This window comes from Pinus tabuliformis, chromosome 7, assembly GCF_031772625.1.
Source record: "Pinus tabuliformis cultivar Carrire ecotype Pingquan chromosome 7, CPIR1, whole genome shotgun sequence".
Classification (NCBI taxonomy): domain Eukaryota; kingdom Viridiplantae; phylum Streptophyta; class Pinopsida; order Pinales; family Pinaceae; genus Pinus; species Pinus tabuliformis.
The window spans coordinates 810,496,865-810,519,290 of NC_142293.1; the positions used below are offsets into that span (position 1 = coordinate 810,496,865).

Consider the following 22,426-nt stretch of genomic DNA (forward strand, 5'->3'; position numbering starts at 1 on the left):
TTGTTTGTAACAACCTCGGTTTATATTTCCATGTTGAAAAGGAAAAAATCAAACAAAGGTCATGAGACACATAATCCAAGTTGAATGGAGGGGAAAACATCACATTCGGGGTCACTTGAGGTTAATTATTTATTGGATATGGAATTTGGCACTGGAAAAATGCAAAGGCAAAAAAATGTAAAATAATTTGAGAAATAAAAGAAAATAGGAGAAAAGGAAGATGAACAAACAAGAATATGCATGCAAGAGAAATTAGAGATAAAATAAAGGAAAATGAAAGAAAAGAGGAAAAGGAAAGGAAGAGACACCAGAAATCAATGATAAAAAGGCACCTTAGAAACAATTGATAATTTTTTATCAGTTTCAAAATTCAAATTCCAAGAGGAGAGGGAGAGCAGTTGGACACAAGCAAGCAAAAGATAAGCAAAGGAAATCAAGGGAGCGCAAGAGGAAGTTTGGACAACGACAAGTAAGGGAAGAAAATAGTTGTGAAATTTCAAGTAACAGTGTGCATGTGTGGTTTGGCTTATGGGGATTTGATGCATGGTGCATGCATTGGTTTATGGTTTATGTTTGTTGTCATTGGCAAGGGATTTCCCTAGATTGATAATGGTTTACAGCCTTGCCTTTGCCATTTTCTGGATGGTCATGATGTAGTGGGTTCCTTATTACACATAATTTTGTCATATTGACACTTGATCGATATAAACGGATTTCTCACCATCTGTGAACATGTTTCATTGAACTCCCTTAGAGGTCAAACAACCAAAAATACCTTGAAGAAGATGAGAAATTTGGGGAAAATAGCTTGTATACTTTGTTAAGTAGGTCCTGCGTGCTTTTCCCTAGAATTTTCTAAACTTATCCCCGAGAACAACGCAGAACTACGCTCCATCTACCACTGTGGACTGCACAAAGAAAGTAAAATTAAAAAAGTACACTCTAGAAACATAGTTGGTTGATTATAATTGAAAGATTACATGTGATATCTATTCGAGCCAAACCCCTCAGATGATGGACCTAATTCCCTTTCCTCAAGGAACCCTAATTCCCCAATTAAGCGATCTCATTCTCCTCTTTTGGATCTAAAACTTCTTCCTCTTGGCTTATAAAATGACTAGAGGGTAGAGGGATTGAGGAGGACATAACTTAGAGAAGATAAACTTATGATGCTAGTTTGAGATTGGAAAGCTTATCATCTAAGGAGGAGATTGGATTCATTTGGGAGGAACCTCACTACATCAAGGCAAAGGTTGTAAGGCTCTTATTTATCTTTGATTAATACAAATGAATGATTTTCCCCAACGAATTGTCTTATCAGAAAGATGAATGGTGTATAATTCTTTAGATGTTCATTAAAGAAATTTCAATTCCTAATCTCCTTGATCATTAGTTTGAATTATTGAATCATTTATGCTATATATTCCTTTGATCCTTTGTTGTTTCCTTGTGTGCAGGTCTATATTCAAGCATGGAGGAGATGCACATCGACAAAAAAGGGATCTTCATCAAGCATGTCGTAACAAGGTATGAATTTCCATTTCTCACCTTGTTAGCTTATGATTCAAGAAAAGATGGATTCATGATAGGAATTAGCTTAATTGTTTGTTTGTTTCTAGTTTCCTTTTAGGATCTAGGGAGATCGCTCTTGTCAGCAAGAGGGATTTATTTGCCTAACAAATTGGCGACCATACTGGGGAATGTTACTGTTCTTTTCTCTTTTCTTGGTTTTGTTTTCCAATCTTCTTTGTCTAGCTAGACCTGAGTCTTAGCAAATTTATTATCTTTCAGATCCTTTTGATTTGACTGCTTTCTTTTTCTATTTTTCTTGATTTCCCAGATCTGTGTGATTTATGTTCATACACAAAGCGCATATCTGCACAATTTGTGCGTTAAGAAACTTGTGCATGCGCACTGATTTACACTGTTTACCTATGCACTTCCTAGAAATTTTTGAAAAACTAAGTTTTCTCTTACCCAGAATCTAAATTTTGGTTTATGAAGGTTTCATTACATTAGTCTATGCCTCAAGTCAGTCTCTGTGTGTTTGATCGGGTGCTATGAATGAGTTTTCTTGAGATATTTTTGTCTTCAAGGATTGGAAGGTAGGGTTTCTCAAGAATTAGTGTTTTGATGAGATGTGCTTCTTGTACTACATTGAAAACAAGAGTCATTTTTATTTCAGTATTGAAGTTTAATCAAAATTACACTTTAAACGTTGATTTCATAACATTCATTTAAGCATTTTGTATTTTAAGGATTTCATTGGGTGTTTTGAATTTGAATTCCTTTGGTCATTGCTCAAGCATTTGTCTCAATTTCTTAAATTTTTTTGCATGTTTTTGCTTTCATTGTGTCTGAGTGTTAATTGCCTTTGAGTGTTATTATTTTTTATCTTTAGAAATTTCACCCAATTTCCTTTACTTGCATTTGATTGGTTCTTTAGTTGTATTAGTAAAGAGAAATAGTCTTGTTGTTCTTTCACTTCTTTAGAATCATCTTGTGTTTGTTTTGAAGAATTATCTTGCATAGATTACATTTGCATGGTTAGAATTCTCATTTTGTGAACGAAAATTGTGCGTAGATTACATTTGCATAGTGTTCACAAAAATTGTGTGTAGATTACATTTGCATAGTGTTCACAAAAATTGTGCATAGATTACATTTGCATAGTTTCCAAGCAAATTATTCATAGATTACATTGCATGGTGTGTAACTTAGAGCTTTGAATTGCATTGAAAAATTAGAAGTGGTACATTATGGAGTTTATATTTTAAAGAAGAACCTCTTTACTTACTCTAGCTAGAATTCATCAAAATGAAGAGATTACAAATTTCATATTTGATGCATTAGAGTTTTGACTCGAGTCATAATACCATCAGTTTCACGTCCATTTACCCTTTGAGTAAATAACAACTTAATAACACCGCGTTAATAAAATTCATCTAGAATTTTTATTATTTTTAGGGCTCTTTCCACCTATAGTAGATTAGGTTGTAGGGCTTTGGAATAAGGAAGTGAGTAAACTTTCCAAAGTTGCAGACAAACAATAGAATCTTGTGATAGGGAGATAAATCCAATTATTTCAGTTTTTCTCTAGGAAGCTCTTCTTATACATGAGTTAAGCATGAGATCATGTCGGATCTGGTGAAGTGATCGTACCCACTTCATTGGCTATGATAGAGCGATTTGCATGTATTACAATGGTGTCAAAAGGTACTTGGGGTCACTTGAAAGTAAACCTCCAATTAACCACGTTGAGGAGCTTTCAAGGGGATTGAGCTTTGTTACTTTGCCCTTACGTGTACGTCTGATTTACGACTGTCCCCCCAGGAAGAATTTTTGTAGTTGGTAACCTTAGTGACCATAATCCTAGGGATATTACCCGAGGTGACAACAAAGGGAAGGTCATGTTGTACCTGGAACAGACGTTGGCTAGACTCACTTGGACTTTTTGGAGGGTAATCTTCGCTCGAGATGGCATAAGTGAAGTTACTTGCACCAGATTGTTTCATTAAGTAGGTTGTCAATGTAACTAGTTCCACTCACTCATATCTACAACCACTTTTCACCTTGATTTCTGCGACGTTGGATTTCATTACCAACTAGTGATTTCATTGTGAAAAGCTTGTTTGCATGGTTTGAATCCTTAGATTTTTTTAGCATGTGTTTAGTTGGTTGTTTTTACTTTTTATAGACCTTAGGTGTGGATTGTGATTTTTTAATTGTTAATATTAAAAAGTAAACTTATTTGGATTGAATCTAATGGCAACAATGCTAGAAGTTACCGATAAAGACCTCCCTTTTAACGGGAACCCTAATCCTCTCCCTGATTTTGCAAATGTCGGTCCTCCTTATATGGCTACATTGTCACTTCCCAGATTCACGATAGATTTACCTGTATGGATGTTCTCAACTTCTTTAATTCCAAATAATCCAATTGTACCATCTCAACCGAGTTTCTCACCTCAACCAAGTTCACCATCTCAACATCACCAACCTACTGTTGACCCTTTACCTTCTTCATCCAACATGTCCTCCTCCCTTTCTTCTTCTTAGCTTGGTGAAAGCCTTAATGCTAGTAACCAAGTGACTAAGAAGAATAAGAAAGATAAGAAAGTAGTAAATCAACAAACCATGGCTGTAAGAAATGGTAATGTTGAGGAAACTTCTAAAATGCATCGTAAGCCCCAATACCCTTGCAAGCTTTGTAAGGGTGGCCACTTCCTTATCAATTTCCTGGTATTCTTGAGGTTTTGGAAGTATGGTCAAATAATTATTATCAACTTGTTATTGATCCATCAACCAGTGAGTCCCAAATTCTAGGGAAAAATATTAAGGTCAGTTTTCCTTGCAGGTTATGTAAAGGGACTCATCATAGTTACATTTGCCCTCACATGGATGAAGCCTCAGAATTGTTGGAAGAACTTATTGTCTGACAGCAACAACTTCCAGCTAATTACCGTGAACTTTCTCCCCATCTACCATCAGTTGACGAAGTGATTGATCTAAATCCAAGTACAATCAATCCCACTCTTCCATTGGAGGGTGAAACATGTATCACCCAGGTTGATGGACTATTTGTTGATTAAGTGGTCGAATCGGTTCCATCTTCGGTCACTCTCACTCTCCCTTTAGAAATTGAGCTTCATACCGCTCAGGTTATTCATGTTACCTCAGATTCTTCTACACATGGGGGAATTTCATATGTTTCTTTTGAACCCCATCCAAGTAATGAGGCTATTTCTTTTGATTGGAGTAGATTGATAAAACCTCGTCTTCCTTCTTCCACCCCTTTCCAAATCATTGTGAAGGCTATGGTAAGAATGTGCGATGCACAAATGTAGATGAAGGTTATTCTATTATTATTTTATCGTCAATTGCTTGGCAAGGTTTGGGTTCCCCTCAACTTGTGCCTGTTACACAAAATATGTTAGCTTTTAACAGAACCATTAGTGAAACTTTAGGGATCCTTCATAACTTACCTATTACCTTGGAAGGTAAGGTTGTTTGTATCGATCTTATGGTAGTCCAAGGTCCCTTAGATTTCAATTTGCTCCTTGGGCGAGACTATGTCTATGCCATGAAAGCTGTCGTATCGACACTCTTTCGCGTGATGTCCTTCCCTCACAATGGAAACATTGTGACAGTTGATCAACTTTCATACGTTGATCTTGCTTCGACTACTAGTCATCGACACCCTTGAATGTTCCTTATATGGAAGTGGTACCTACCCTACCACAAGTTAATTATGTGTCAACCTATCCCATGTTTTCAGTTATGATGCAAATGAGCCTCTAACTGTCTACTCGCTTTCTTTTGACTTAGATTTGGTAGTTGACATGGTCAAAACATCACTGAGGGCATTTGAATATGATTTTATTATCCCTATTGATCCCCTTGACATGTGTTCCTTCCAGAGAATTGTTCTTCCATCTGATGAAGATCTCTTGGAATCCATGATTGAGGTGTGTCCCTTGGAATGTGTTCCTTCCAGATGGAAGCCATGATCAAGGATCATGAGGATAGTTCTTTTATTGTGTCAACCTTTTTAAAAAATGAAAAATGTTCCGTGAGGATAGTTCTTTTCCCATGTCAATCTCGTTAAAAAATAAAATAGCTCTTTATGAGGATAGTTTTTTTCCTATGTCAACCTTGTTAAAAAATGAAATAGTTCTCATGAGGATAGTTCTTTTCCTATGTTGACCTCATTAAAAAATGAAACAAGCCTGATGAGGATAGTTCTTTTATTGTGTCAACCTCTTTAAAAAATGAAACATGTCCTCATGAGGATAGTTCGTTTCCTATGTCAACCCCATTAAAAAGTGAAACATGTTATATGAGCATATTTCTTTTCCTGTGTCAAGCTCATTAAAAAGTGAAACAAATCCTCCCCTAATTCAGTCGATTTTTTCACCTGATCTCGTAAATGAACCTTCATTCCATCCACCTATTAGTAACGAGTAGTCTACTTAGATGAATGAAATGAAATAATGCTCTCAAGGGGACTTCATCCACATAATACCCTCAAGGGGATTACACATGAAATAACAAACTTTACTCACATCTAGGCTCTCTAACTAGTGACAAATATAAAATGTTTTCCTATGTTTTTGTGTAAACATAAATTTAAAAATCTTAAATATTTAACCACGTTTTTTCACTCATTAGATATTTATCTCTATTTATCTATATATATCTAATTTTTTTATAAATATATCTTAAGAAACTCTCACCCATCCATATTTATAATGGGGTCTTTTTAAAAACTTCTTGAAATAAAAATGACCATATGTACTTTCCTTCTATCAATGATTTTTCTTATGTCCATAATTTTATAAATTTTCTTGTTTGATCTAGAAAAATTGGCAAATGGATTGGTCTAATACTCATGTGACACAGGGTTGATTCTGACTCCTATCACTATAACCCTAGGTAGTCCATTTGGCCAAAGGTAGGCAATGAGGAATCTAAACATGGAACTTTGTACTCACATTCACTTTCCATTTTCATGAGCCTGCTAAGTGAACTTCCATTAAGACTTTCTTATACCCAGTGGTTTCTTTTGGTTTCTTTTATGCAATTATACATTGCCACAAATTTAATTAAATAACATGTAAATCAAGATCCATGTTATGGCAACGATAAATGCTCGATGACCATTTCAATAATATATTTTATATTTACTCCCCCCCCCCACCTTTTTTTTTCCAGTAGAAAAAAAACCTTTATATATATTGTATAATGAAAATTACTTGATTTAAGTAGAATTTAATCTCACAAAGTCTTATGTTTAAATCTCATGGAAAAGATTGAAGATAAATTTTACACTTACGAGAATTAAACTAGGTCAGAAAAGTTTCGAGCACAACAAAATTTCATACAATCCTATAACATCCCACTATGGAGTTCTCCATACCCAACTTACTAGGATCAACCTAGTTAGTTCTTGGAAGAATAGCCTTTAAAGAGTTGGGAAGGAGAATAATTAGATGAAGTTGTGGCCTCATTTGCATTTGGGAGGTAGCCCTGGGTTAACTTTTTGTTTCTGCACAGTAATGTTAAATCATATATACTTTTTTTCGCACCCTTTGAAGCCCTTGCTCTTTGTTAGAATTCAAAGCTTCCTCTGCCGCTGAATTGAAATAAATAGCTGCATTTAGGTTGTTTTTTATTCCAAAGCTTGCTCTTCCTCCGAGAGAGTGTAAAATTCCACATTTCTTTATTTCTTGATGTTAAAATAGTTTCTAGATAAAACTGTGTAGATTTCCTTACAGTTTTATCTGAAAAACACTCAATTACTAAGGTATCAAATTTTAACTACAAAGATCAATTATCCACCTTACAAAATATATAAAAAACTATAGTGGAAAGTAAATGGATACATAACAACTCGACCTAAGGTATCGGTGCTTTCTGATTTGGTTTATGAAATTACGTTAAAAATTTTCAGTTACAGAATCACCCAGAACAACGGTGTCCTTATCCATTTAAAAAAAAATATTGAAAACTATAATATAAAGTTTAAAGGACATTGATATTGTATAGAGAACAAAATAATTAGTCCCCTGGACTATTAAAATTCTGGATACATTCATGTATGTACTAGGAAAACAATGAAATAAAGGAGCTCATACAACAGATTCTGTACACATAAATATTTGTATAGGGAAGACAATAAAAGAATGGAGGTCATAGAGTAGAATTGAAGGAATAAAAGAATGGTTGGAAGGGCAGGGTATCTAGAATTCATCAATCAGACTATGGAGTTGAGTTGTTGAGGGCTCATTTGCATTCAGGAGGCACCCCCTGGGGGAACCTCTTGGTGTCAGAACAGTAATCATAGATCATATAGTTATTTCGCACGGATTGGAGCTTCTGATCTTGGTTCAAGTCCAAAGTCTCCTTTGCTTTGAAGTTAGAAGAAGTAGCGACATTGAAGTTGCGGAAGGATGCAACAAAAGGGGCTTTGCTCCAGTGTGTCTTGACGAGTCCACCTCTAGTCGCCCAATCATCTGCATTCCAAAGGCTTGAATAGACCCTCATTGCTTGGCTCTTAGGATAGTGATAATTGCTATCCACTTTACCCAACTCCGTCTCCTTGTTCTTAAACACTCGAACAAGAGACTCGTCTACAGAAAATCTGAATAACAAACATACATTTACAATTCTGTTAGATTCAGAAATTGTATTGTACTCTACTTAATGGATGAATGAGTGAAGAGGTAATTAGAATACATACATGATTTGGTTTGATGTCCATAGCACAGAGTAAGTGTGGAAATCCAAGGTTGGGTCGAACCACAAGTAAAATTGTTGCTCACGATTGCCCAGGCCTTCAGCGAAGACATTAGTGTGCATAATATAAGGATCCTAGAAGAGGTTGCTAAGAAATTCAAAGTCTATTTCGTCATGTTTGGCGCGTTGAGACGATAGATGCAAGGAGGCATATACCAGCAACATGTTAGCATAGTATAGGACAAGATATTGTCATTCAGAGTATAATAGGGTGGGACAGGGTCGAGTGACAAGAAAAAAATACATAATAAGCAGTGACTGTGCCTGCAAAGTTGCTAGGTACCAACTTGATTTGCATATCAATCTTGGCAAACAGATACTCCTCTTTGGATTGAAACCCACAACCTGTCATCAAAAAGAAGGAATAAGATGTCTACATGGAGTAAGTGTACATGAAAATGAATTGTTTGTAAATCATGATAATGATTCTATAATGCGGAGTAAATACTTAAAAGAATCGAAAAACTTGAATACCCAAGAAATCATACCTCCAGCCATTGATGCTACTCACACTCTGATGTATTTCGTACACAACTGCCTAGATCTTTTACACCACCTCAACAACACTTTATGCTTTGCCGAGATTGGAAACCAACACCCTTCGAAATCTTTGCTTTGCCTGTATTGCCTGTCGTGGAAATTGACGATGGAAGAGAAGATGGAAATCGCATAACGAATATCTGCAAGCCCAGCGAAATAGTGGCACGGTATTGCCCTCAGAGAGACTAACAATTACCGCGATGTCAGAGCCAAATGGAATGGATGAAGTCTCACATGTGACCAGGGCAATTATCGGGCAACATGCGATATCAGGATTTGTCAGACGATCAAATGGGCATCAATAGAGAGTGGAAATTACATGGGAAAGTGTGGACATAAATCAGTTAGACCACATCAAACATGCACGCTACACCACACAGACATATATACAAATTCTCCACACACAAAACTAATGCTTCCCAATGAAAACAAAAGCCTGAAAGCAGCAACGCTAAAAAACCTATGGTCGGATAAAAAATAGAGTGAAAACTACAAAGCCCTTAGATTTACAAAAATTCACCAAAAACTATCATCCGTGTGGCACTTCCAAGCTCTGCTCACTCTAACTTGATGGTGTAAGGCTGAAGGAGATTGAATGAGTGAGCTTGGGGACCAAACAGAAGTATATATAGCCAAGCTTCCATCAAGCTTCTGTTAGCTATGTGTCAAGTGTTCCACAGAACATGGTAGAGAACTGCAGAGGGAGTAATGGACCACTCCAGGAGCTCCCAACAAGAAATTAATTAACTGAAGATAGTTTCCGTAATTAATGGAATTGACGGCAGATGGTGCCCGTAATAAATCGGTGGCCGATGGTTTCCGTAATAATCGGCGGCCGTAAGGGAGCTAACATTCTCCCACTTGGTCCATACTTCCAAACTAATGTCTCATCTTAAAACCCATTGATAATCTGTATTAAGTAATAGATACATGAATCATGGCAATAAGTCCTCTAATGACGAGTATTATCTTCCATGTATTACTATGTATTTATTTCTATTGAAATTTATGTGGAAACAATTTCTTAATGAATAAACCTTATGTTTATTCTTGGTCCTGTGTTACACAGATGAATTCTCTCAAATCAAATTAAGGTGCACATAAATATGAGAAAAACATCACAATAATTAAGAATTTCATTAAAATAACATTGTCCATACAATGAGAAACTACATAATGGAACCAAGTCCCATATTCATTACATGATCCTTGAATTTAAACGGTGGCATGCCCTTAGTCAAAGGATCAATGATCATCAACTTAGTGCTGACGTGCTCAATGACCACTTTCTTTTCTTTAACACGTTCCCTTATAGCTAAATACTTAATGTCAATGTGTTTATTTCGACTCCCCTTTTGTTGTTTTTACCCATAAAAGCAACAGCTGAATTGTCGCAATATATTCTCAATGGCTTAGAGATAGAATCCATAATTCTAAGCCCAGAAATGAAACTCTTAAGCCATACACCATGCAAAGTAACCTCAAAACAAGAGACGAACTCGGCTTCCATAGTGGAAGTGGCAATCAAGGTCTGCTTGGCACTCCTCCATGATACAGCGCCATTGGCCATCATAAAAATGTATCCTGATGTTGATTTGCGTGAATCAACAAATCCAACAAAGTCAGAATCTGAGTAGCCAATTACTTCCAAATTGTCTGTCCGTCTATACATAGCCATGTAGTTTTTGGTTCCTTGAAGGTACCTCATTACTTTCTTTGCAGCTCTCCAGTGGTCTAAACCTAGATCACTCTGATATCGTCCCAAAATTCCCACAACAAATGCAATGTCAGGTCTTGTGCAGACCTGAGCATACATTAGGCTTCAAATAGTAGAAGCATATGGAATGTTCTTCATTTGTTCCCTTTCAAAGTCGTTCTTCGGGCATTGGTTCAAATTGAACCTATCACCCTTCACAATGGGAGCTACACTTGGTGAACAATCCTTCATCCGAAATCTCTCTAAAATTTTATTAATATAGGTTTCCTGAGACAGACCCAAGATGCCTCGGAATCTGTCTCTATGGATCTTAATGCCAATGACATAAGATGTCTCACCCATATCCTTCATATCGAAATTTTTAGAGAGGAATTGTTTTACCTCATGCAGCAAACCCTTATCATTGGTTGCTAGCAAAATGTCATCCACATATAAAACAAGAAAACAGATTTTACTCCCACTGAATTTCAGGTATATACATTGATCCATAATGTTTTCTATAAAACCGAATGAAGAAATTACATTATGGAATTTCAAATACGATTGGTGGGATGCTTGTTTTAAACCGTATAATGATTTCTTGAGCTTGCAAACCAATTGCTCACCATGACTAGAGGAGAATCCTTCAGGTTGTTTCATGTAAACCTCCTCCTCTAGATCTCCATTGAGAAAAGTCATTTTCACATCCATTTGTTGCAATTCCAAGTCAAAATGGGCTACTAATGCCATAATAACGCGCAATGAATCTTTCTTAGATAGAGGAGAGAAAGTTTCTGTGTAATCGATTCCTTCTTTCTAAGTGAATCCCTTTGCAACAAGTCTTGCTTTGTATCTCTCAATGTTGCCCAATGAGTCTTTCTTTGTCTTAAAGATCCATTTACATCTAATGGCTTTTGCACCATTAGGCAACTCAACAAGATCCCAGACTTCGTTACTCTTTATAGAATTCATCTCTTCCTTCACGGCATCATACCATAATTCTGATTCTTTGCAACTCATGGCTTGTGAAAAGGACTCGGGATCATTTTCGGCTCCAATGTTGTAGTCAGATTCTTGCAGATACACAACATAATCATCAGGAATCGCTAATCTCTTTGGTCTAATAAATCTTCTTAATGTCATACCATCATCTTCCTGAGAAGTATGTGGTTCAATTCGTTGTTCAAAAGTTCTTAGCAACTCTTGAACTACTTGATCTATTGGAAAGTTGTCAGCAGCGTGTGGAACTTCAACAATTGGTTGTTCAACACCAGTTTGTACTTGAGGGGTGCTGTGAATAATAACCAATCTATCACTTGAGGTGGAAGGTTGAGATTCTGAATGATCCTTCTTAGAAACTATGTTCCTGGTTTGATCGCTCCCACTGATCAAGTCATTTTCAAGAAACTTTGCATTTCTCGATTCCACAATCTTAGTGCTGTGAGATGGACAGTAAAATGTGTAACCTTTAGACCTTTCAGCATATCCAATGAAATACCCACTAATGGTCCTTGGGTCCAGCTTCTTCTCTTTTGGATTATATATTCTCACTTCAGACGGGCATCCCCAAACGCACATATGTCGCAAACTCGGTTTCTAACCTTTCCATAATTCAAATGGCGTTTTAGGAATAGCCTTGGTTGGAACCCTGTTTAATATATACACTGTCGTCTTAAGTGCTTCAGTCCACAAGGATTTAGCAAGATTGGAGCTGCTAAGCATACTCCGCACCATGTCCAACAATGTTCGGTTTCTTATTTTTGCTACACCGTTCTGGTCGGGTGAACCAGGCATGGTGTATTTGGCAACAATTCCATGCTCTTGAAGAAATTTTGCAAATGGCCCAGGTGCTTGTCCATCTTCTGTGTATCTACCATAATATTCTCCACCTCTATCTGATCTCACGATCTTAATTTGCTTGCCGCATTGTTTCTCTACTTCAGCCTTAAAGATCTTAAAGGCATCTAATGCTTCGTTCTTTTTATGAAGCATGTAGAGATACATATATCGTGAGTAATCATCTATAAAAGAGATGAAGTATCTTCGACTATGTGAATCCATGTCTGGACTACATATATCAGTATGTATGATCTCTAATATGTTTGAACTCCTATTGGCACCATTTTTTGACTTGTTGGTCTGCTTTCCCTTTATGCAGTCCACACAAGTCTCAAAATCAGTAAAATCTAGAGTATTAAGTACCCCTTCATTTACCAACCTTTTAGTTCTTTCTATGGAGATATGACTTAATCTCTGGTGCCATAATTTAGAGGAATCTTTATTAATAACACATATTTTAGTGCCAGTGTGAACATGCATTGAATCATAAGTGACATTTTTTTGTAAATTAATGTAGTAAAGACCATTAGACAAAATACCATTCCCAACACAATTAGATTTATAAAATAAACTGAAAAATATTTCTGAAAAGTTGAAGGAATATCCAAAAGGTACAAGTCTTGAAACTGAACTCAAGTTTCTAGAAAAACTTGGAACATAAAAGGTCTTTTCTAATTCTAAAACAAAGCCACTACTTAAAGTTAAATAGCATGTTCCTATAGCTTCCACATGCGAACCCATCTTATTTCCTGACAAGATGCTTTGCTCACTTCCCACTGGCTTCCTTAAGTTTTGCAAACCCTGCAAGGAATTCAAAATGTGAATTGTTGATCCAGAATCAATCCACGAGGGGTTAATATTGACATTAATCATATTAGATTCATAACAAACAAACGAGATTGGGTTACCTTTGTCCGCAAGCCATTTCTGAAATTTGGCGCATTCCTTCTTCATGTGTCCCTTCTTTTTACAAAAGAAACACTTGGAATCCTTCTTGATATCGGCTTGGGGAGGTACTTTACCTTTCCCTTTATTATTAGTTTGAGATTTTCCCTTTCCACGCGTTGCTAGCATTGCACTTTCTCCCAGTTCCATCACCAATCTCTCTTCCTCTTGAACACACATGGTCATGAGTTCATTAATTGACCATTTATCCTTATGTGTGTTGTATGAGATTTTGAAGGGTCCGTATTGGTGCAGAAGGGTGTTCAGGATGTAGTGCACCAGGAAGGACTCCGATATTTCAACCTCGAGTTTCTTCAATTGAGCCACAGTGTCCCTCATTTGCATGATGTGCTCGCGTACACCTTTCACACTGGTGAGCCTTAGGGATGAGAACTTCATGATTAGGGTGCTTGCTAGTGCCTTGTCTGAAGTGACGAATTGATCATCAATGGCTTTCAGCAAGTCTCTGACCATTTCATGCTGATCAACGGAACCACCAATACCAACTGAAATTTTAGTCTTAATGAACATCATGCTTAGGCGTTAGATCGCTCCCATCGTTCATAAAGCATGATGTCTGCTGCGGTGCTGGTATTAGTGAGTGCCGGTGGTTGATTTTTCCTAATAGAATAGTCTATGTCCATCCACCCCAAATGAAGGAGAACCCTCTCCTTCCAAACCTTATAGTTATCTCCCTTAAGTTCAGGGATATCACAACGAATTTTAGAGAAATTTGTAGGTTGTATAGCTACATAAAATTAAATATCACATGTTTATGTTCAAATTGAGGCCTAAAGATAAAATTTCATGTTTTACCAATGTAAATCATGCTTAAAAATTGAATCTAATGACATAAAAATTGTCTGTGGACTAAATTTTCAGTTCACGCAGATTCAATTATTCTTTATGATAGAATTTATCAAATTATTCACTTAATTCGTAATTCTAAAGAGTATATCATGATTATAATTTGATATAAATTCTATCTTAGATTTGAACTTTATGATAAAACTATTAATTCATAATTCCTGTAGGTAAGTTATGAATATTTTATCCTAATTAATTATATAAATATAATAAAAATTTCCGTGGGATAAAATTTATTATATTTAGTATAATTAATTACAATTAATGTCTAAATATTCTTTATGTGATCATAATCAATCATAATATATAATATTATTTAATTAGAGATGTTGTGACTATTCTCTAATCAATTAAAAATTATATGGATCACTAGACATTATTTCTTTTATGCATAAAAATTAACTTGATATGACAATAACTATAAATTGCATAAATAAAACTATAATATTCATGCATAACATTCAACAATGGGTCTCGTATACTCATCCAAAATAGCATGTATTTATAGCAGAAATAATCAATTCATGCAAATTAAATATGAGCATAATTAATAAATTTGCACAACAATTATCCAAATTGCATATAATTAAATCAAATAACTATTAAATGCATATAAAAAAATGAGTAAAAATTAGACATATTTCCAAATAAATGACTTAATTCAGAAAATCCTTTAAATATGGCATTGAGCCAAACAAAGCATGTGTATAAACACCAAGACAAAGATAAAAATTGCTCTGATACCAAATGTAAATCATGATAACGATTTTATAATGCGGAATAAATACTTAAAATAATCGAAAAACTTGAATACCCAAGAAATCATACCTTCGGCCATTGATGCGACTCACACTCCGATGATTTTGTACACCACTGCCTAGATTTTTTACACCACGTCAACAACACTTTATGCTTTGCCGAGATTGGAAACCAACACCCTTCGAAATCTTCGCTTTGCCTGTATTTCCTGTCATGGAAATTGATGATGGAAGAGAAGATGGAAATCGCATAACGAATATCTAATCTTTGCTTTGCCTATATTGCCTGTTGTGGAAATTGACAATGGAAGAGAAGATGGAAATCACATAACGAATATCTGCAAGCCCAGCAAAATAGTGGCACGGTATTTCCCTCAGAGAGACTAACAATTACCGCGATGTCAGAGCCAAATGGAACGGATGAAGTCTCACATGTGACCAGGGCAATTATCGAGCAACATGCAATATCAGGGTTTGTTAGATGATTAAATGGGCATTAATAGAGAGTTGAAATTACATGGAAAAGTGTGGACATAAATCAGTTAGACCACATCAAACATGCACGCTACACCACACAGACATATATACAAATTCTCCATGCACAAAACTAATGCTCCCCAATGAAAACAAAAGTTTGAAAGTAGCAGCGCTAAAAAAACCTATCGTCGGATCAAAAATAGAGCGAAAACTACAAAGCCTTTAGATTTACAAAAAATCACCAAAAACTTTCATCGGTGTGGCACTTCCAAGCTCTGTTCACTCTAACTTGATGGTGTAAGGTTGAAGGAGATTGAATGAGTGAGCTTGGGGACCAAACAGAGGTATATATATTCAAGCTTCCATCAAGTTTCTATTAGTTATGTGGCAAGTGTTCCACAAAACATGGTAGAGAACTGCAAAGGGAGTAATGGACCACTCGAGGAGCTCTCAACAAGAAATTAATTAACTGAAGATAGTTTATGTAAATAATGAAATTGACGGCACATGGTGCCCGTAATAAATCGGCGGCGGCGGCTGATGGTTTTGGTAATAATCGGCGGCCGTAAGGGAGCTAACATTGTTTGCAGAGCATGTTGCTATGAAAATCATATTTGCTAAATATTCCTTGAAGTTCGATCCAAAGTCAATTGTAATTGTTGGCCATTGTCAAGGATTTTAGCACGATCATTACCCCATGCAATGTCAACGTCGTTGTAGAAGTTTGCAGAGACAGTTACGAGAATTCTGGATGAGATTAACAATAAAAGAAAGAGGAAGGGTGTTCCCATTTTAAATGAATTAGATGGAAGGACAGAGTAATGCAGGGAGGATGTGAAAGGAAAGGAACATAATTGCCCGAGATGCCTGCGTAAAACTGAAATATTGAATGAACGAGTGAATAAACAACCAGTAGACCGAAATCGTTGTGGGAGATGGATGTGCTTGGAGTGATCTCTGATTGGGGTTATATATATATACATAAAACATAAACAGCAGTGGGCATATGTCATGTCATCCGCGTGGGCGGGGAAAGATGAAGGAAACAACGGCGAGAGCTATCCCGCCAAACAAATAATGAATGATTGAAGGGCATCGTGTCAGCCAAAGTTGTCACGGTACGTTCCAACTTTAATCGATGTCCTTCACTTCCGCGTGGGGCATGTTCCAAAGTGATGTAATTAAGTGGATTTAAAAGCCTCAAAGAAAGTAATGGAGTCTAACTGGCATTTCAACTCTCCGTAGAATTTACATCGCTGACTCTCATTCCTCCTCTGACGCGCTTTGATTTTAGGTAACCGCCTTTACTGCGCTTAGTATCTTTATTCGAGTTGGTAAGTATTTTACTTTTTCAAACCTGCCAGGCCAGTAAAGCCTTATTTTGTACCCACTCATGGTAGCTACACATCGAAGTTTTCATTAATATAATTAAATTTTTCTCCCATACATTTACGGTTTGATAGGGTTCAAATTACTTTCCATGTCAAGCGAGCGAGCGAACTGAGTAGGTGCATCGAGTGTCTTGCCTTTAAGATCAGAACCAAATACTTTCCACTTTGGAATATATATAAAATCAATTGTTAAAATGTGACTCTCACAGGCTTTGCTTTCAGGTAACCGCCTTTACTGCTCTTCGTATCATTATTGACAGAACTTGAATTTACTTCTTTTAGAATTAGCTATGGTTCCAAAAGTACAAAAAGGGCGGATATGTGTGTTAATTTGGAAAAGCTATATGAGAAAGGCAGAACGTATATGTGATATATTTTTTATTTTCAAAAGCGGTAATATCAACGTTTAAAAATGAGATCTCAGTTTTAATTAAAACTATAACTATTACTCACATTCTACATTCTAATTGAAAATTATAAAATTATATTTATATTAATATTAATATTTATACTTATACGTTTTAATTTAAAATAAAGTTGAATTATTGTCTGGTGCTGTTATAAATTATTTTACTTTATGTAAAATAATGCACCCTATTCATTTTCTTTTTCCGACTCCTAACTTTCATTATAGAATTTTTTATTTTTTTTCACCTTCTAACAACTATCATAAAATTTAAGTTTTATATTATAATAAATATAAAATATATTTTAAAGAAATCATTTAAATATTATTTTTTTTTTAATTTTTTTAATCCATTTTTTATTATTATAATAATTAGCTAATTAACATAATATATAATTATTATTTAAGTTGTATAGCAATAATATTTTTAAATACTTTGATTGACTAGGTTTTGGTTATTGTTTAAATATGAATACATATGAATAAAATTTGGATGATAAAGTAACTAAAAAAATATTTTTTTAATTAAAATTGATTAACACACGCAACTCTCCTCCATCCCAGATTATCTCATGCTTCTAGTGATGTTAATAAATATTGATTCACCACTTTGGTTTATAACATATCTAAGTTTATAAAACAGTAAAAACTAAAAAATGGAAATAGTTCACATTCTGAATATGGCTAGGAAAACTTGAAGTCTAAGTAACTTGTTTAGTTTTTATAAACATAACATAAAGCACATCTGACAATGGAATTCAACAGTGCCAAGCAGAGATTGTTGTCATTCATGCCTCTCCCTACCCTTGTGTGTGTTACTATTCGTTGAACTCCGCTTTGAAATATCAATGCAACTTTTATTATAAAAAAAGGAAGAGGTTTTCCCACTAAGAGTTGCAGTTGGCATGCTCAAGAGTGAAAACAGAGAAATCAGAGGTGAAAATGAACTTTCCTTCCAAAATGAAAAATGCTAAAAAAACAAAGAAATTAGAGGTGAAAAAGGAACTTTCCTTCCAAAATGCAAAAAATGTATTTGTACATTCACAGTACCTAAATTATACATTTCTGAGTTCCTATATAGCTTTTTTTTTTCTTTTTTTTTTGGTAGGTAAGCACCCATGGGGGATTTGAACCAACGACCTATGGCAAGCACTGAAAATGTATTTGTACATCCACAGTACCTAGATTATACATTTCTGAGTTCCTGTATAGCTTTTTTTTTTCTTTTTTTTTTTGGTAGGTAAGCACCCATGGGGGATTTGAACCAACGACCTATGGCAAGCAGTGCCTTAACAGTGCACCCATTCACCGTCAATCCAAAGCCCCGTGGGCTGAGTTCCTATATATCTTCACACTGCCTATCAACCATAATATGGAAAACAAATTCCTATTGCAGCTTTCTGGATATTACTTCTCAAATTCTAGGTCAAAAGAGACGTTGTTGTACAAATCTTGCTTCAAACCTGTCCTAGAAAATTGAGTATAATTGAGCTCTTCAAATACTTGAAATCTGATCTGATTGAATTATGTCTGTACACATATCTGTAATATGGTTATTGAAAAAAAAATAATGTGAAAATATACAAGAATTCTCAATTATAATATCCCTACACAAAATAACATCATGGGCATGATGTTATTATTCTCCTAAATTAAATCATCATTAATATTTCAGATTTTTGAGAATTAGACAAGTTTCCATTCTTTAGTTTTACAATAGCAAAACTTTGGGGAGCATGAAAATATATGTAGTATTGTATATTGATGATTGTATATAAAAACTACTAACAGGAGTCCTTACTAGATGATATTAATTATGTGAAGTCATTGTTCAAAATAATTGCTATAGTTACTTCTGGTAAGAAAACATACCCAAAGTCTATGCATAACTGAGTTTTGAGTACAAGGGAAAAGAACACTGTAGAATATAAAAGTTTTATATAAGTAAAAACAAACACTTTATCGTCCACGGGATTTTGGATATGTGGTGATCAAGTGCGCTGTTAAGGTACTCCTAGACGTTAAGTCACCAGTTCAATTCCCAACTCTATTCGGGTGTTATTCTTAGACATGACTATGAGATAGTCTCCCATTGCCGAAAAGAGAAGAAAATGATATGGAAACTAATAATAAAAAAGGGTCAAAGAACAACAGAGAAAGGAAGAGACCCAATCCATAAGCAGAACAATACCAGAAAAGATATCACCGCTGAGCAATTCAGTGCACCTAATACAAATGGAATCAGTTGTTAACAATATAATTGATTTTCATGGGATCATAGTTGAGGAAGACCTTGGAGCAAAGAGGTGGGGCATTGTGTAGATTGAGTCATAGTTTGATCAGTGGAGAAAACTGAAAAAAATTTCAATGGCTCTGAATGAGGAGGTTCAAATAATTTTGAAACAAGGTAAGTATGATGCAGAGCATCCATCACCATTTTGTAAAGCTCTGCACAATTAGTATATCACACAATGCATCCCTAAACACCATAGTCTTGCAATGCAATAAGGCCCGTTTTTTAGTATTATTTTTATAAGAGGAGGTAGGCAACAGTAGTAACTGGGAGGCTCAAGAACATTGTAAATACACTCAGAGGAGAAAACACTTATTCTCAACCCAAAATTCTCTAAGTTCTATATTATCTCCCATTGATCTTGGTCTCATCGAATACTAGACCTAGCCAACTAGCAGTTAATAGATATCCATTGGCTTTATTGAATATGTAGTCATAGCAACAACACCTTGGGATTTATCCTAATACGTTGCAGCATGTGAGTCCTCTTCCTTACCGCTATGAGAAACCTCATTGTTCTTATTGGACTATACTTGTAAGTATGTGTTGAACTAAATGATTATTATAATTTTTCTTCAATATCGCTAATATAGATGGGGTCAGGTAAATTTTTCTAAAAATGGATCTCATGGCCAGTAATTTTATTATAAAAGCATAGACTGCATCTCTGTTATACATAATGTGAAAAAAATTACTCATAAAATTAATGATAGGAAAGAAAGAGAAAAGCCCCAATACAGTCTCAAACCAGTGGACTTTGTTCACTTTATACATGTTGCACTATGCAAACAATACTATGCAATATCTAACAACAAGGATAGGACAAACAATTATTAAATATCTTACCGGATAGAACTCGATGCACATTATTGAGAAGCATTGCCACTGCAAGCAAATTTCCTAGCTTGGATACTACATGCACAACCTCCTCGCTATTCATAAAAGCCACTAGAAATTTATTTCTGGTGCCGAAAATAATGATCATACATACTATTCCTATCATTAGTGAGGTCAAGGTCGCCACCGCTATTGCAAACTGTCCATCCTTTGGGTGCTCAGCTCCAAGTTCATTCGATACTCTCACACCGCAGTAGAACAAACCGAATACAGAGATAGATAGTCATACTCTCGTTTTTGGGCATGACTCAAATGATTTTATTTAGTTCAATTAGACTATCATAGGGAAAAACTGGAACCACCCAACAAACCTAACAACAACATTGAATCCAAGGGCTATCATCATTTCCCATCCTTTGAAATTCATACTACAAAGGCATAATGGATGTGAGTTTCATTGAATTCTTTAGTGAAAACTATCTAGTTAGTATGCTTGACAAAATAACTTGCTATTCCAATATATCTTGTCTTTGGGAATCTGAGGCAATCATATATACTGTACTTAATAGAGATCATAGATATTTGAATGTTCTAGAAAGTTGGATGCCTCGTAATTTATTATAAACAATCTTCATTGACTGAATTCTCACATACTTGATCTATCTACTTGAAGCTAAAATATCCAAGTAATCACAAATATTATATATATTATATACACCAACGAAACAAAAGATCCAAGAGCCTGTGTCCAAAGCTTAAACCGTTGTTCTAGTAATAAAACTTGACACAGATTCGACATACAAATAGAAACGTCTGAATGAACACAGACACATAATTGTGATAAGATCAAGTTCCATGAACCTCTCTTCAAGGAAAATGATCATCAATGTAAACAAGATGATGTTGATAACAACACTAGGCAAGAAATATAATATGCTAAAATGTTTAAAAGGTGACCTTAAAGGCAATGAAGAAAGACACATGGGTGATTCTCTTCTGTTTCTTTAAACATGCACGTGTTGTTCCCTTGCATGCTGCCTAAGACATTATGAAAGGATTGTAAGTTTCTCTTTGTCTCTCCGTTAGTGGATTGGACCATTCTTTTGTTGTCCTCCCATTTTTGTGCTCAAGGGGATTTGTCTAAAGACAACTTCTGGTTTTCAATTAAGGTCCCTGTATATATCCCTTATGTGTTCTATGAAGACAGAATTTATGTTGTCTAATTTTTTTGTAAAATGTTCCTTTTTCCATAAGGCTATTTAATAGATTTAGTTTGTAGTACATTTAAAAACAAAAATAAAGAAAGTTTGAAGCCTCTCTATCAGTCTGTGGCCTATTGTTTTTTCTACAAACATAGATTCAATCTTTGCAACTACTTTGATATATGGTCTAATGGTTGAATGGAAGCATGAATCAGTGGTTATATCTATAATATAGTTTGACTCACAAGAAGGAAAGTGTCCTAAGCAATTTCAATTCACCTATAAAAATAAAATTTTAAAACCCTCACTTCAGCCAAAGTTGAGTTCCTAAGTCTAAATGATATGAAAAATGTCCAACACTATAAACCAAAATTTAAACCATTTTCTAATGATATGAAACGAATTCCTATATACCAGACAGGTCAACAATTCAACAAATATGTATTTATAGGTCTAATATATTTTGTCTAAAAAAAACCAAAGCACCCTGACAAATTTTGAATGAAATCTGAAAATTATGACATCCTAAACCAAAAATCGAATTAAAGTCTTCATCATATGAAATAAAGCCTAATATTTTATACCAAAATTGAAATCAACTCTTAATGATATGAAACTAAGTCCTATACATGAGGTAGGTCAAAAATTATGTACATACCCTTGACAAGCAACTTTTCATATTCTACAAAACTGAGAAAAACGATGAAGCTATAGTTGATATGAGATAATTCAATTAATGTCACATATACTACAATACCAATAGAAAATGAAAACAAATGAATTCATTCTCATTCTCACTCTTTAAACAAAGAAAATCGATGATCAAAAACCCTAGGGCTCAGCCTTGACGAATCAGATCATAGAGAGAGAAGGAACC

The 22,426-nt window shown here is 35.1% G+C and overlaps 1 pseudogene; it reads right to left on the reverse strand.

The window, feature by feature from the left end:
* Positions 1–7,785: 7,785 nt before the first annotated feature.
* Positions 7,786–16,211, reverse strand: LOC149250046 (xyloglucan endotransglucosylase protein 1-like; annotated as a pseudogene).
* Positions 16,212–22,426: the final 6,215 nt, after the last annotated feature.